General features: G+C 39.2%; 1 protein-coding gene across 7 annotated transcripts in view; it reads right to left on the reverse strand.

The window, feature by feature from the left end:
- Positions 1-15,700, reverse strand: part of TMEM108 (transmembrane protein 108) — a 389,399-nt gene that overhangs the window by 291,897 nt on the left and 81,802 nt on the right. For all 7 annotated transcript variants that reach the window (XM_073333193.2, XM_073333196.1, XM_073333192.1 and 4 more), the window contains one exon: positions 14,888-14,988. The gene's annotated coding sequence lies outside the window, so the exon portion shown is untranslated. The remainder of the gene's footprint in view (positions 1-14,887; positions 14,989-15,700) is intronic.

Genomic DNA, 15,700 nt, shown 5'->3' on the forward strand with positions numbered 1-15,700 from the left:
GAGAGACATTTGCCATGCTCTTCCTCTCTCTTCCACCTACATCTACAGACATCACCACCAAACAACTGAAGCACTGATCAAAGGGGAGAGCCTGGCTGAAGGGCAACCAGCCAGCCTGTGGTGAGACGCATCTAAGTTTGTAAGTTTGCATCTAAGCATCTAAGTTTATAAGGGCACTGAAAGAGTTAAGATCAGCTTAGTGTTTTGCTTTTATTTCATTTGACCAAATCTGACTTGTTCTGCTTTGACTTATAATCACTTAAAATCTATCTTTCATAGTTAATAAATTTGTTTGTTTATTTTACCTGAAGCAGTGCATTTGGTTTGATGTCAGAAACTCCCCTTGGTTTCAAGCCTGGTACATATCAATTTCTTTGATAAATTGACAAACTCATACAAGCTTGCAGTGTCCAGCAGGCATAACTGGACACTGCAAGATGGAGGTTCCTAGGGTTGTGTCTGGGACTGGAGATATTGGCTAGTGTCATTTGGCTGCACAATTCAAGGAGCAGCTTACATGCCAGAGGCTGTGCGTGAACAGCCTTGGAGTGGGGGTTCTCACAGCAGAGCAGGGTAAGGCTGGCTCCCAGAGTCAAGGATTGGAGTGACCTAGCAGATCACCAGTCCAGATAACACCAGGGGAACGTCACAGGGTATTTTCATGGAAGTTTGGATCCTAGTTCCTGCAAAGCCAGCCAACTCTGCAACAAACTGAACTTTTGGCAGGGAATCGGGGGACATCTTACTTTATGAGACAGGAAAGTGTAGGCTCTAGTTTGTGTTTCATGATTTTATTTTGCACCATAACTATTTATTTCCATCACTCTCTTATTTCTCTATTCTTTCTTAAATAAACCTTCTATTGCTTTTACACAGGTGTGGTGATTTAAAGTAAAACTGGGGTACATGGCTCCTTTGCGGCAAAGGATCTGGGATTTCTGTGAGTAGCCAGTGTTGGGGCTCAAGGAACACTTCAAAGGAATTTGGGGACCGTGGAACAGGTTACTGTTAATCTAAAAGGTGAAGATGGGGATGGCATACCCCAGAGGAGGGTGCTTGAGTGGCTAATAACAGGCCAGTGGCATTAGGGACATAACACCCAGCCACCATGGGCAATGCTACCTCTCGCCAGAGGAAACGGGTAACAAGGTGACTCTCAGTCCTGGCTACCCTGAGAAATGTCAAGGAGACAACGAACAGATCTGCTGTTCATTTGAGAGATTTTATGCTCTTATCAACATAGTAAATGCCATGGACCAAGTGAAACTTAGTTGGAGTCTATGTGCTTTTTTGAATGGATGGGGTAGAGTTCCTACAATCCTATGTGCCATTAAAAAAAGCTTGCTTGGACTTCCCAATGCACACTTTCTTCAAAATTAAATAATAGCTTAAAGGACTTTAATTAGCCAAAAATTCATAAAACCACCAATTTTCACAGTATACATGCCTTATAGTCGGTCTTCCTTACTCTATATGACCAGCTTTACTTAAAAAATATTTCTTCTTACTATTTGAAGAATATTAAGAAAAAACATTGGTAGCTTGAAGATTTGGTGCCTAATTTTGATCTCATACACTGATATAAATCCGAAGTAACTTCACTGAAGTCAATGAAGTTACACCATATGAAAGTAGCATGAATCAAGCCCTCAACTGCCTATCTGTGTTTAATGTATATGGTCCCCATTCACCAAAGCACTTAAGCACATATTTAACTTTAAGTTCATGCTCAAGTGCTTTTTCTGAACTGGGACCTAAATATTTGGACAGTATTTTGTGTCTGATTTTCATTGTAAGATTCTTGTGGTAGGGACTGTTTTGATATAGCACTGAACATGTCAGCACCCATGAAATACAAGTGATAAGTACAAAGCATGGAAAACCCCAACATACATCATCAAGTCACACAACATGAACAACTGTGACGCTTTAGGGTTCAGCCCAGAACAGAAAGGGCTGTGTCACCACCAACCTGCAATTCTGACTGCCTTAAATGCTCTCCGCCCTGACACCAACAGCCAGCCTACAGGAATGCAGGTCGCACCCTGGTTTCCACCACCCAGTTACTTTTTGAAGAGTTACCCCAAAACCCTTTCCCTCCCAAATTTTCCCCAAACCATCTGCCAATGTGACAATCTGCTAAGGTTCCCAGAATTGTCAGTAACTGTGTTACCCCTCTCAGCCTCAGCAAGTGAGACTTTTGCTATCACTAAGCTGTGTGAAAACTCCCAGACACAGCAGCTTGTCTGCCTTGCCCAGCAAACTCTTCAGGACTCTGCCAGTCCAAACCATGCCTAGCAGGTAACTGTGATATTACTGACATTAACTGTGACCGTATAGATCATTGTTGCAACCAAGGTCCTACAGTTGCACCAAATCTTGTACAAAGGAGGTCAAGTAAGATGCCTATGGAAAGGTTGTAATTTGCTGGTTCTGAGTATAGTGTCTGTGTGTGAATATCATTTTTGTATTTGAAGTTATGAATATTGTCTATGTACTTGTATCTCAATGTGTTTGATTCTAAGTAGCACCAGTGAAGCATTTGGTCAGCTTCTTGAGAAAGGACTACTCTTAGTAAGTGCCCAGTCAAGAAACACTTAACTGACAATGGACTTTGGGAGACGCCAATCCACATCTGAGCTTTCCTGGGAATGTTCAAACTAACATGTAAACAATGGTTTCAGAGTAACAGCCGTGTTAGTCTGTATTCGCAAAAAGAAAAGGAGTACTTGTGGCACCTTAGAGACTAACCAATTTATCTGAGCGTAAGTTTTCGTGAGCTACAGCTCACTTCATCGGATGCATACTGTGGAAAGTGTAGAAGATCTTTTTATACACACAGCATGAAAAAATACCTCCCCCCACCCCACTCTCCTGCTGGTAATAGCTTATCTAAAGTGATCACTCTCCTTACAATGTGTATGATAATCAAGTTCGGCCATTTCCAGCACAAATCCAGGTTTTCTCTCCCCCCCACCCCACAAACCCACTCTCCTGTTGGTAATAGCTTATCTAAAGTAACCACTCTCCTTACAATGTGTATGATAATCAAGGTGGGCCATTTCCAGCACAAATCCAGGGTTTAACAAGAACGTCTGAGGGGCAGGGGGAGGGGGGTAGGAAAAAACAAGGGGAAATAGGTTACCTTGCATAATGACTTAACCACTCCCAGTCTCTATTCAAGCCTAAGTTAATTGTATCCAATTTGCAAATGAATTCCAATTCAGCAGTCTCTCGCTGGAGTCTGGATTTGAAGTTTTTTTGTTGTAATATCGCAACTTTCATGTCTGTAATCGCATGACCAGAGAGATTGAAGTGTTCTCCGACTGGTTTATGAATGTTATAATTCTTGAAACCAGCCCCATGGTTTTCATCCTCAGCCATATCTTCAACTGTCCCAGACCCTTCAGAATAAGTAGAACCTATCATAAGCAGCAATTGCTGTTCTCTAGCCAACAGAGTGAATGAAGGTTCCACAAACCCATGCAATTACATACAGGTGTGCAATTAACATTTTGTAAAGAATGCACTGAGTTTTCTGTACATTGAATAAAAATAACCTGGTAGTTCTGGGTGCAATTGCTTAGAACCAACATTTTTGTAATCTCTATCATATATCATGGTTTTTTGAAAGATTATAGCCACTGAGAGAACTTGCATTTCAATGCCAGTACTGCTTCCAGCCTTTAGGGAAAAAATGCAGAACTTTAATGTTATTTCATATTTATATCTGCAAACTTCCTAATTCTGAACAGTTCCCTAAAGTCACTTGGGTAATATATATGTAGAATTTGTTATGCTGAGATCAAACATTGTTCATTAAATTACATTATTACAAAGTCTACTTCTGTATTGATTTAAATGATTTAAATAAGATTTACCATAGCATTTTGCATATCACATTTTTACTAGCATTTCAATATCAAAATGTAAATTTTATTTTATATGACCTTCATTTTTAATTCCATTAAATGATATATACATCCTGGCATACCACCTATTAACGAACCATTATAAAATTTAGAGCCAAATTCAGTCCCACCTTGAAGTCAAAAAATTGCAAAACATTCATTAACTTTAGTAGGTGCATGATCAAGCCCTTAAACTGTTTTAGTTACATGTATTATACACATTCAAGTTTGAAATATACACTGTATGAGGATCACGCTATATGCTGTGTTTAATTTGGTGAACGGTACAGTAATCTGTTATCATGGGCAAAGAAAAATTCAAATACATAAAATCAATTTTGTTTTATAAAGGAATTTTTAAAATGTCTTTAAAACTGATCATTGTTGCTTTTTTGTTACAAGAGAGATCCCATCCTCCACCAAGTACAGTACTCTGTCTAGCAAAACATACGTGCCTCTGAAGACTGCAGTAGTGGTTCAGAATTCCCAAGAAGTCAACTTGTACTGTGTTCTCACTGAACATGCATTTTTTTCTGGAATGGAGCTAGTGAGCATGCTCCATACTTCGTCCCTCTCAGATTTTGGAAGGCACTTCAGTTCTTACACCTTAGGTCGAGTCTTGTAGCTAGTTTTAGAAATCTCACATTGGGTACCAATGCGTTTTCTCAAATCTGCAGTGACAGTGTTCGTAAATCAAACAACATGTGCAGGGTCATCATGTGAGACTGCTATAACATGAAATATATGGCATAATGCGGGTAAAACAGAACAGGACACATACAATTCTCCCCCAAGGAGTTCAGTCACAAATTTAATAAACACATTATTTTTTTAATGAACATCATCGGCATGGAATCATGCCCTCCAGAATGGTGGCTGAAGCATGAAGGGGCATATGAATGTTTAGCATATCTGACATGTAAATACCTTGCAACGCCGGCTACAAAAGTCCCATGCGAACGCCTGTTCTCACTTTCAGGTGACATTGTAAATAAGAAGCAGGCAGCAGTATCTCCCGTAAATGTAAACAAACTTGTTTGTCTCAGCGATTGGCTGAACAAGAAGTAGGACTGAGTGGACTTGTAGGCTCTAAAGTTTTACTTTGTTTTGTTTTTGAGTGCAGTTATGTAACAAAAAAAATCTACATTTGTAAGCTATAGAGTAATAGAGATTGCGCTACAGTACTTGTATGAGGTGAATTGAAAAATACTTTCTTTTGTTTATCATTTTTACAGTGCAAATATTTGTAATAAAAATATAAAATAAGCACTGTACACTTTGTATTCTGTATTGTAATAGAAATCAATATATTTGAAAATGTAGAAAAACATCCAAAAATATTTAATACATTTCAATTGGTATTCTATTGTTTAAGGGTGCGATTAAGTGCGGTTAATTTTTTTAATTGCAGTTAATTTTTTGAGTTAATCGGGTGAGTTAACTGCAATTAATAGACAGCCCTAATAATGACAAATTTGGAATATTCCAAAACATCTGGACAGTTTTTCTGGAAGTGTAAAACTGATAAAATATTCCAGACAAATTATAGTCCATCTGTAGTTTGCATTTAAGTAATGTTGGTTTTGTGCTTTTGTAGATTCAGGTCAACTTTTTGCAGCAAATTTGCCTTGGTTCAAAATATTCATGTCAAAACATCGTGTTCCATATGCTGAAAATTCAGCTTGCCACTGCTTTCTAATTGTTATGGAAGAGGGAAGGAAGTAGTTGCAGTTTCTTTCTCTTGTGTTTGTTCAGAGTGGAGGAGAATACATGAAGGTAAGGAACTCGTATTACAAGTGACCTTGAGACATAATACAGCCAGGCACTCTTGAGAGTTGCACAAAGCAGGCCCACACTTGCAAAATTTTACACATGTATTTCCTGGACTACTTGTATGAGTAAGGACTGCTCACATGACTAAAGGATCTCAAGTGCAGGTTCCAAAAAATATTGCAGACACAGTGCAGTGTCTTAATTTGAAAAAATGTCTCTGACATCAAAAGCACACGTTTACATCAGGTGGCTCAAACATGTTCCCAAATCCAGGCTTTGTCATCTCTGCAATATAATTCACACATATGCTCAAATGAAATGTTAATTTGAAATCTTAGGGCCTGCTTCTAATTTATGCACTGCCAGATCAGTGTAGAGAGGCCTTCATGTAAATTGAAATCAGGCCCTTAGTCTGCACAGAAGGATCACTCAGAAGTTGAGTAGACGTTGGCAGAAAGTATGATATGGCAGTTGAACACTCTATGTCTATCTATCAAGGTTCTTACATTGGCATCATCACTGTCGTGTCTGAGCACCTCCCCAGATTTAAAAAACAAAACAACCCCCTCCCCCCAAAAACCAAAGAAACAAACCAACTAAGAATGATAACCTCTCACCTTCTTCCTTCCCTGAGGTCTACGATATCCCTAATGTTTTACCCAAGATTTTCAAAACCAGGTGCTAGATGTACGGTTCTTAAATTCATGTTTAGGCACTTAATTCAATAAGTGGCCTGATTTTCAAAAGCTACTACTGGATTCACTTTGGAAAGTCAAGTCACTTATTTGGGTGCTTAACAGCAGGTATCTGGTTTTGAAAAAATTGTCCATGTTTGGATTTTTTTTTACGAGCATACTTTTGATTTTTAACCAAATCATTCATTTAACCAAATCAGTCATATTTGAAAAATAGGGATTTTGTAAGTCATTTCCACTTACAGAAACTGGAGGCAGAACCATGAACTACCACTGTATTCCATTTTTCATTCTTATTATTGAGATTTCTGAATATTTAAACATTCACTTATAATGAGGAGAGAGTAGGGGAGCAGCACGTACTTTTCTACCCTATGAGGGAAACATCTTTTCTCATTTTTTAATATTGCAGCATAAAAATTGATGAGAATAATAAACAAAAATACCTTGTTGAGAATGTAGAAACTGATAGTGTGTCAGTTTACAATTATAATTAGTAAATGTGCCAGAGTTGGAAATAATAAAGTAGCTAATATTTTTACTGTTCACTAGTAATTTTTACTATGTAGCCCAGAGACTTGCAGATGTGTCATTCATTTAATTATACTACCCATGGCTAAAAGTCTAGGGAAGGACATTCATATATCATACTGAGTACCGATCTCTCTCAAGGGAGGATGTTGAACAAGTCTGTGAAAAACAGCTTCAGTACATACATTTCATTCATGTTTACATCAACAGTTGGGGTTTGATTTCAAGCAAGCATTACAAAAGTAGTAAACGAGCATGACAGTGTGCATGGTCCATAAATATATTTCTCGATCCAATGCTGCAACATGCTGAGCACCTCACCTTTTGAGGTCCTTCTGTTTTGTAAATTCACATTTGCCTATATGGGAGTAGGAGATTCTTACTATTTCATAGGATCAAGTCCTCCATAGAGGGCTAGTCAGCATAAAATCAAAATATTAAAGAAACTGACAGGTTCAGACAACTCCTGGTTCAAAACATCAGATATAAAGCCATATAAGAAAAACAAGACATCAGCAGTTAATATCTACAATACGTATCCATATGCACTGCATGTATCATAGTATTGATCCATATTTAGGTTTAGTATGAGAGCTGGGTCCTGCTACTTCAAATGCAGATCTAGATATGATATCTTCATAGTTCAGGGGCATTAGTATCTGGGAGTTTTGGTTTGGGCATATCTTGATTTCAGAACAAAATAACTCAAGAAAAAAGAACATAGCAAAACCTAATTTATATATGAAAGGTTATTTCAGTACTTATTTTGAATAAGGGGATATTAGGTTGAACTCTCATCTCACATGCTTTTCATTCTAGAGAAACTCCACTGAGGCTTCTACAGTGCAACTGGGGCTGACACCATTTTGAGTAAGGATTTGAAATAGGGTCTTGCTACACCATGATGAGCAGAGCATTGTAGGAGCAGGACCCAGCTCTCCTACTAAACCTAAATATGGATCAATGTTTTACCGGAAGTTGGCTGAACCTGCCAGCTTCCTTGAATCTGTACTGCAAGTGGTTATGAGATCCACTGGGTTGGAAACAGACTTCTGCATGGATCCCTGGACTCTGCACAGGATGGAAGGCCTAGGCGCCTTTATCACTCTGCAACCGTGGACCTTGCCCAAAGGTCTAAATCGAGGAAAACAACATGGGCCTGATCTAAAGCCCATTATAGTCAATGAAACAGCCTATTAAAATCAATTGAAAGACTCTCACTGCCATCTGTGGGCTTTGTATCAGACCAGTGGACAATAATTAAACACCACAGCACCAGACAACAATGGGATGGAGACACACAGCAATACAGTAAGTTTGATTTTAGTTTTAATATTGTGCTCTGCTTTTCATAATCCATAGTACACGGTAGAGGGATGGAGGGGGTCGGGTGTGGAGAGTCTTTAACCCTGCAGAAGGCACAAAGCTGAGTCTGAGAGAAGGATACAAAGGGAGGAACGAGGCAGACTTCATTGGTGAGGCACAGTGGGGGGAAGAGGGTGGGGACGTTAATCAAGATCAGATATTTAGGCTGGAGCAGCATCAGACAGAGCAATTCATTGAGCTTGAATGGGCCATTCATTGAGCTTGAACCTGAAGTGGAATGCAAGTGGAAGCCAGTGTCAGGATTTGAAATGGGGAAGTGAGGAAGATGATCTTAGGTGCCGCAGTTTAGACAGACAGAGTCTGCATCAGGATAGGCCAGAGGAGATGAGGTTGCAGCACTCCAGATGCGAGAAGTTTAAGAATTAAGGGCTAAATTGGGCACCACCCCAGGAGGTCCCAAGCACAATTCCTTCCCTGAACCCCACCTTGCTTCTGAGGGACAGTAATCTGCTACTGGCCTTGATCACCTTTAAGTAGTAGTTATCTCTTAAAGGTGGCTGCTGCTTTCGGGGTGTGGCAGAGCCCAGTTTAACCTGTTTTCCACCCACCTGCATGAGAGAGAATCTCTGCACAGTTCCTACTTCTCCCTCCTGCAGTGGACCTATGGAAAGGCCATGCCGGGGGGTGTGTCTTGAGGAAGTGGGAGAGAGAGAGGGAAAGAGAAGGGGTTTTACTCGCTGCTCAGCCACAAAGGGCTGAGTCTTAATCTGGCTCTATTAGCCTCAAAATCTAACAGAAAGAAATACCGAGCTCAATGCTGCAGTGTACTGAGAGCACCTCTTGAGAGGTGCTGAGCACGCTCAATTCTCTTTGCAGATAACAGAAGTTCAGGGCACCCAGCACCTTGCTGGATCTGTCCCTCCATGAGATAAAACTCACAGAGTTTTCTGGTCCCTCTATTCTTCCATGAGAAGTTACAATACGGCTCATTGTATGGCCTTCTTGGGTATACTCTGAACAGGGACAAGTAATGGACAAATATATATACCATATTTCAAATAGCCATGTATAGTACATCTCTGTTTCTAACAGAAGCAGAAAGTCTAATAAAGTTATATTTGTTAGTCTGATTTTTATCCCTTGTGGAAGAAAAGGACCCAGCTGCAGGTTGCCTTTCAGTTTGGTATGTATATAATTTTCTGTATCTTCATTCTTAAATAAGAAATTAGTTATAACTAAGTGCACAGTCCTGTAATTAAGCTGTCACTGGGAAGATGCTGATATCTAGAAATCAGAGTAGCAGCCGTGTTAGTCTGTATTCGCAAAAAGAAAAGGAGGACTTGTGGCACCTTAGAGACTAGCCAATTTATTTGAGCATAAGCTTTCGTGAGCTACAGCTCACTTCATCGGATGCATTCAGAGGAAAATACAGTGAGGAGATTTATATACACACAGAACATGAAAAAATGGGTGTTTATCATGCACACTGTAAGGAGAGTGATCACTTAAGATGAGCTATTACCAGCAGGAGAGTGGGGGGGGGAGAAAACCCTTTGTAGTGATAATCAAGGTGGGCCATTTCCAGCAATTAACATGAACGTCTGAGGAACAGTGTGTGTGGGGGGGTGGATAAACAAGGGGAAATAGTTTTACTTTGTGTAATGACTCAAGCACTCCCAGTCTCTATTCAAGCCTAAGTTAATTGTATCCAATTAGCAAATTAATTCCAATTCAGCAGTCTTTTGTTAGCCGCCACCTTCAGCCCCCAACTAAAACCTCTCCAACGCATCATCAAGGATCTACAACCTATCCTGAAGGACGACCCATCGCTCTCACAAATCTTGGGAGACAGGCCAGTCCTTGCCAATAACATCAGCCACACGATCAGAGGCTCGTTCACCTGCACATCCACCAATGTGATATATGCCATCATGTGCCAGCAGTGCCCCTCTGCCATGTACCTTGGTCAAACTGGACAGTTTCTACGTAAAAGAATAAATGGACACAAATCAGATGTCAAGAATTATAACATTCATAAACCAGTCGGAGAACACTTCAATCTCTCTGGTCACTCGATTTCTGACCTAAAAGTGGCTATTCGTCAACAAAAAGACTTCAGAAACAGACTCCAACGAGAGACTGCTGAATTGGAATTGATTTGCAAATTGGATACAGTTAACTTAGGCTTGAATAGAGACTGGGAGTGCTTGAGTCATTACACAAAGTAAAACTATTTCCCCTTGTTTATTCCTCCCTCCCCCAACTGTTCCTCAAATGTTCTTGTTAACTGCTGGAAATGGTGTACCTTGATTATCACTACAAAGGGTTTTCTCTCCCCCCACCCACTCTCCTGCTGGTAATAGCTCATCTTAAGTGATCACTCTCCTTACAGTGTGCATGATAAACACCCATTTTTTCATGTTCTGTGTGTATATAAATCTCCTCACTGTATTTTCCACTGAATGCATCTGATGAAGTGAGCTGTAGCTCACGAAAGCTTATGCTCAAATAAATTGGTTAGTCTCTAAGGTGCCACAAGTATTCCTTTTCTTGATGTCTAGGAAATGTCTGTACAGTGAGTCATTTTTTTTAATGAAGCCTGCATTTTGAAAACAGAGTGCTCCTGATTCAGAAAGATTTAGGAAACTGGAGACTTTAAAATTGTTATTTGGAGGTTGCTAATTAAGCCAATTGTGCAATAAAACCACACTATTTGGTGAATTAAATATTCTAGCTTCTTAAGCATTATTGTGCTATGCCATTGGGGACACTTATTAGGAGTGTGATTGTTGACTTTACGTGGAACAAAGGCGACCTATTTATAATCATCCCATGTCTGCCAACAAGAGCGAGCTACAGTTTTAATTCTTATTTCTGAACAGCACCATTTATACTGCTTTGATATTTCTGTCATCACTCCAGCTCATTTAATTTCTCTGAGAGCTTTCAAAAGAATGTGACAGTTTTTAAAAGCTTTGTTGTATATTTTCACTAATTTATAATTAAGTTTTCTATAATCCTATAGCATATGCTGGAGAACTCTTGCATTACTACACAATTCGGGCTCCATCCCAATCTCAAGATACTGTGTATCTCATAAAATATATTACTTGGCTTTGTTTTCAATTTTGTCTGTACAAAGCCCCAGTTTTTCATTTCATCTGCTAATTTCTCCATTATTCCTCTGTAGAGAAATTGGGATAATAGTAATAATTTCAAAATCTGACTCAAGAAGTCCTTTCATTTACTGTTTTTCTCATCTTTCCTTCCCTTTCCGTGTTTGTTCAATTTGCTGCATCTTGTCTTAGACTGTAAAATACTCAGAACAGGGTTAGTCATTTACCCTGTGTGTATACAGCGTTTAGTATAATGAGGGCCCAATCCTGATTTGTGTGTCTTTCCAGTATCTCAGGGGAATACTCTACACTTGCTCCTTAGTGTAAATCAGAAATAACACCATTGAATTTAATAGAGTTACCCTGGGTAGCCCAGTATAAAAAGTAAAATCAGAATCAGGCACCTAATGACCAATTTTCCTCTTACACAAGTTTTATACTGGTGTAGCTTCAATGGAATGACTCATTCCAGTGTATGTAAGAGGAGAACGAGGCCCAAGGGATCTGAATAAAAGGAAGGAAAAGCAAGGATTTCTGTTTAGTTAATAGGTGTGGAAGTTGGAAACATGGAAACAAGATCTGAAGGGTATAAATTTCAGGGATGGAGAGGATTGTTTAGGGTGGAGCACAAGGCTATAACTAAGAGTTATAATCTAGATGTAATAATAGGATGAGATTTAGAAAGGAAACATTAGACTTGATATCACATATTGAGCTCTGTTAGGCTGTGGAAAGTCACCCAAAAGAAATGCTAGAAGCTTTTTAAAACTCGAATGGATACAACAATGGAAATTATATAATAGGGAACAACCCTGTACTGGTAGAGAGACACACTGACTGACCTAATGAGTTATTTCTAACTCTGATTTCTATTTTTTTATTAAAAGCGTTTTCTGTATTGATTATTGTATTTTGTCTATCATTTTTCAAAAAGCAAATCTAAGTAATGCCAGTACAATTCTGGGATTTTTGCTGATGGAAAAGAGAATAGCAAAGAAGACACACAGAGCTATATAAAACAATACTGGAACAGCAAATGAAAAGGGTAATTTCATCACAACCACTGAAGTGTATTCTAAAGGACATACACATTACCATGTTCAGATCATAGTCCTGTTTTCATTCTTCCCTATCACAGCTATTGCTAAATATTCTCATATCCTGCTGTGAATCACGCACCATAATTTCAGCTAACTAGTGATTGAGTCTGGCATTTACAAGGTTACAAGCAGCCTTCTTACTCGTTACTACTGAAGGGCGTCCCTGACCAGTACTTTCATGGGCATGTCTGGGTGAATGTGAGTTACCAGCAAGTGGTTTAAACTAGGGCGGTCGATTAATCACATCAAACTCACATGATTAATTCAAAAATTAATCACAATTAAAAAATTAATTATGATTAATCACACTGTTAAACAATAGAACACAAATTGACATTTATTAAATATTTTTGGATGTTTTTCTACATTTTCAAATATAGCGATTTCAATTACAACACAGACTACAAAGTGTACAGTGTTCATTTTATATTATTTTATTACAAATATTTGCATTGTAAAAATGATAAACAAAAGAAACAGTATTTTTCAGTTCACCTCATACAAGTACAATTTCTTTATCATGAAAGTGCAACTTACAAATGTAGGGGTTTTTTTTTTACATAACTGCACTCAAAAACAAAACAATGTAAAACTTTAGAGCCTACAAGTCCACTCAGTCCTACTTCTTGTTCAGCCAATCGCTAAGAGAAATGTGAAAAGTTTGTTTACATTTACGGGAGATAACGCTGCCCACTTCTTTATTACAATGTAATGTGAAATTGAGAACAGGTGTTCGCATGGAACTGTTGTAGCTGGTGTCACAAGATACCTATGTGCCAGATGCGCTGAAGATTCATATGCCTCTTCATGCTTCGGCCATCGTTTCAGAGGACATGCTTTCATGCTGATGATGCTCATTAAAAAAATAATGCATTAATTAAATTTGAGACTGAACTCCTTGGGGGAGAACTCCTGCTCTGTTTTACCCACATTCTGCCATATATTTCATATTATAGCAGTCTCGGATGATGACCCAGCACATGTTGTTCATTTTAAGAACACTTTCACTGCAAATTTGACAAAATGCAAAAAAGATATCAATGTCAAATGTCTAAAGATAGCTACAGCACTTGACCCAAGATTTAAGAATCTGAAGTGCCTTTCAAAATCTGAGAGGGGAGGAGGCATGGAGTATGCTTTCAGAAGTCTTAAAAGAGCAACACTCTGATGCGGAAACTACAGAACCCAAACCACCAAAAAAGAAAATCAACCTTCTACTGATGTCATCTGACTCAGATGATGAAAATGAACATGCGTCCATCTGCACTGTTTTGGATGGTTATCGAGCAGAACCCGTCATCAGCATGGACCTCTAAACACTAGCCTTCCTGAACATTACTAACATTGGAAATAGGCGTGAGCTTCTTCCCAGTAGGTCACGTCTGAGGGAGTAGAAACATTTGACCTTTTTACAGGGCTGTCAAAGTAAAAATAAACCATGATTTTATTTCCTTTTCTCTAGGAATTTTTACCTCATTCAGTTGCTATATCTTTAGGCAAAAATTCAGTTAAGCAGTTTTAAATGGCTCCCTTCATCTTCATCACATAACCATAGATTTTAAACACTTTGGAGTTCACAGACAGAACTGCATTTTCCAGTTCAGTGAATCCTTTAGATGACTATTGCCTCACAATCCTTGTAGCTGCTGATGGAGGAATGCCGATACCCTTACTGAACAGATAGTCACCATATGACTCAGAATAATTTGGATTTAATTGCAAAGATATGTCCTTGGTCGAAGAGGATAATGCTGGGTTTCTGCCTCCTTCCTTTCTCCCCCACCCCCTCCACCCTTCCCTAAAACCAAGATAAAGCTTCTTTGGAACACTTTTCAAATCTCTGGCACAACATTTTTGCCCTGATTTTAAAGGTCCTTTTTAGATTTCTTCTCATCTAAAACTTTCCTGGTGTTTATGTCTTGTGATCTTATTGCCTAATAAATGCTGTGGAAATGCTCCTTCATAAAAGCACTAACAACATGAAAATATTTCCCATGATGAATAGATTTCAATCTCCACAGAAGTGTTTTAATGATGAAAGGAGGAATGGAGTTCACTTGGGGATGTCATTCAAAATGGTAAAGAAAAAAATATTTTGCACTTGCACCATCCTACTATCTGAATGCATTTATGAAGGAGAGAGACAGCAAGTGGGAGAGGAGCAAACTGAATACAGTGCTTTAAGGGAAAAATCCTGCTCCCTCAAATAATTGTGAAAGGCTCACTGGCAATAAAACCAGCATAATTCTTCTGAGCAAGGGCCAGGGCAAGAATTTGGGGCTGGAGGGTGTCCACAGTGGCTCCCTGCACATCAGCACACAATGGCCAAATGAGGGCAAAACCAATTGTGGGCTGGGGAAGGCCAAAGAATGCACTGTTACATAGATCCACCTCCTTTGCTGCTAGACGGGGCATGTTAGAACCGTGAGAGCTACCTGAGTCCCAGTGCTGCTGAAGCACTTGTGGAATGGGTCCAGAGCAGCTTCACGGCCCAGGGGAGGATTCCTTCTTCTCTTGCTTCACCTTAGCCCTCAGCCTGTGAGCGTAAATGAACATATTAGAGAAAGATTCCTTGTTTCCTTTTCACAGAGGCAAATAGTTGAAAGAGAACCGGCCTCAAAAAAATGTACACATCTTTTTACAACTTAAGAAAAGACATTCATTCTACTCAGTGTAAATAAACTCTGGATCTCAATTTTTGTGTCTCTATTCACTGGGCAAAATCCCGAGGTCCTTATTCAGTTTTCACCCAGTCTTGCCTGGAGTTGATAGAGTACTAATAAAGTATTAGGACTTCTGTTCAAAATTTTAAATGTACTTGCTTTGACCCAGCTAACTTGTGTGAAAACTACAAACTTTCACATATTCATGATGATTTTACCCTCATGTTTGTTAACTAAAACTCAAGGTAAGAACCCACCTGTTTTCCTAGTCAGGGCACAGCCTGAGAGAAGCAGGGGCAAAAAAACAGCTGTTTCTTGGGACAGGGCTGGAGTGCCTTACCTAGCATTTCTGCAAAATAGGGCTGCCTGCATGAAAATTGTTCTTCCCACTGTTCAGAGAAACAGGATTTTGTGAATATGTTGTAAACAAACTACACAAAAAAAATATACCCTGGGTGAAATCCGGACACCACAGAATTCAATGGGGCCAGAATTTCCCCTCTGACTCTATACCACCAATTTCCCATCCCAACAGGCTCCAAATGTGGTTGCTACTTGGCTGAAGGGGTACCAAACGCAGGCACC

This window comes from Lepidochelys kempii, chromosome 2 (genome assembly GCF_965140285.1).
Source record: "Lepidochelys kempii isolate rLepKem1 chromosome 2, rLepKem1.hap1, whole genome shotgun sequence".
Taxonomy (NCBI): Eukaryota; Metazoa; Chordata; order Testudines; family Cheloniidae; genus Lepidochelys; species Lepidochelys kempii.